This window comes from Trachymyrmex septentrionalis, unplaced genomic scaffold, assembly GCF_001594115.1.
Source record: "Trachymyrmex septentrionalis isolate Tsep2-gDNA-1 unplaced genomic scaffold, Tsep1.0 scaffold115, whole genome shotgun sequence".
NCBI lineage: Eukaryota > Metazoa > Arthropoda > Insecta > Hymenoptera > Formicidae > Trachymyrmex > Trachymyrmex septentrionalis.
The window spans coordinates 174,611-176,939 of record NW_017304279.1 but is presented as its reverse complement, the minus strand read 5'-3'; the positions used below and the strand labels follow the sequence as shown (position 1 = coordinate 176,939).

The following is a 2,329-nucleotide window of genomic DNA, read 5'->3' as shown; positions in this document are numbered from 1 at the left end:
CGTCATATGACGTCCTACATTCATCGTAACAATCAGGGTTCGATCTTATTTCAAATAAATTTATTAAAAATATATATTTTAAATAAAGACAAAATTAAACAGTAGTTATTTAGTATTATTATATATTTAAAATAACTTCTTCTAACCTATTTCTTATTTAATATTTTAAATAAGTTTTTGGAACTTATTTTATATTTTTTATTTTAAATAAATTATATCAGTTTTTTATTGATTTTAAATTTTAAATCATTTTCTGGAACCTATTTTATATTTCTTATTTTAAATAAATTGTATCAGTTATGTTATCGATCCATCGGTAAAGGTGACAATGAGTAATTAAATTATAATATTTATGACGAAATATAGCACGTGTGGAGTATGAGATATACCCACATATGATCCATGTTGAGTTTCTACCTGGCTCGTAAAGAGTTAATATTATTAAGTATTAATTATAGGCTGTAGCTATAAAAACAGAACTGAAACGTTATATTTAGAAATGTTACATTTGTATATTCAAATAAACAAAATCATTAAAATATTTTTTATTTGAAACATTTATTTATAATACATATTCCTTACTTTATATTTAAGTAAGTTTTTCGAAATCTATTTTTTATTTAAAATAAGAAATATCCTTTAAAAACTTTTTTTTTTTTAAATAAAAAACAAGTTATTTTTATATTTTAAATAAAAGTTATTCTTTATTTTAAATAAATAAATGCATTTTAGAGCCCTATTTCTTATATTATATTTTAAATAATTTCTTGTGACCTATTTTTTGTTTAATATCTTAAATAAGTTTTTGGAACCTATTTTATATTTTTTATTTCAAATAAGTCATATCAGTTATGTTACTTAGCCCTGGAATCCAGTATAATACGTACAGCTGTCTCTATTAATGTGCTCTATATTGGAGCTGAAAACGTTGTGTTATGAGTATAAATTTGTTATCTGTTTTAGTAACTATTAAAATAAATCAAATACGAATAGGCACACAAATTAGTAAAATTATGCAAGAAATAATGATGACAAAAGTTAGAAAGCATTTTCAATTAATTCATTCTTAACATAATCATTAATACAATAAAATATAATTATAATTAATAATTATTAAATAATATAATATAATAGAAAGTTATAAGAAAATAAATAAAAAATAACCATTAATATAAAAAATTTATTACGATAAAATGAGATTAATTGCTTACAAATATAAATTGCCTTTTTAGTACATATATTTTTTGTATTATCCCATTTCATCATGAATATTTAATGTATGACTCATGGTACTCCAATTATACATTTAATTATACATTTAATAGAAAAAAACTATAAAAAATAAATGTTAAATCATTACTTTTAATATAATAAATTAGTAGAAAAGATGCACAGAAACTTTATCTTCATACGTATATCTTCTACTACAAAAACAATATTAAAACATTTTTATGCGGTTAAAAAGTTACTATTGCACCACAAAACCATTAATGATCGAATATTTTGGTCATGTTGGTTTTTTTTTAGGTGGCATCAAAAAGATATGAAAGTTACCTCTTTTTTAAATAGAATTGTATGATTTTCTTTAAACAATATAATATTCCTCTAATTATTCTGCATATAAAAATATTAAGGTAAAAATATCAAAAAACCAAAAGTTGACAAGATATTTTATATTTTATTGTGGCACATATTGACATAAAATGTTAAATAACTCATAAATTATTGATTTTTTGATAATCGTACCTTAATACGTTTAATACGAACAGAAGATAAGATGAATCAGTTGTTGGAAAGAAAACATATTATTGGAAAGAAAACATATAACAAATTTTTTATTTTGCATACATATTTTTTTAAAAGCTTTGCTTTAAGCAACAATATGTTTTCTTTATACTAACTGATTCATCTTATTATTCTGATCATAAAAATATTAAGGTACGATTATCAAAAAGTTAATAGTTTACGAGTTATTTAACGTTTTATGTAAATATATATGTGCCAGAATAAAGTGTAAAATGTCTCGTAAACTATTGGTTTTTTTATATTACTACCTCAATCATATTGTGAAAAAAAAAATCATACAATTTCATTTAAAAAAGGAGAGAAAAGAAGATAACCTTCATATCTTTTTGGCGCCTTCATCTAGAAAAAAAAACACGACCAAAATACGTCCCCCTCGAAAACCATTCCACTTTCGTTTGAAACATTTTTTTGTATTATCAAAAATAAGCGAAATATTCAAGATGTTCGATTTAAGTGGACCACCCTGTATAATACATACTCGAAAAGAATGATATAAAATATCTAAACATTTGGGTAGGTATTA

The 2,329-nt window shown here is 21.7% G+C and overlaps 1 protein-coding gene across 1 annotated transcript in view; it reads right to left on the bottom strand.

Annotated features, from left to right (window-relative positions):
* LOC108754006 (hydrocephalus-inducing protein homolog) overlaps positions 1-2,329 on the bottom strand; it is a 33,981-nt gene that overhangs the window by 14,560 nt on the left and 17,092 nt on the right. The window lies entirely within an intron of this gene.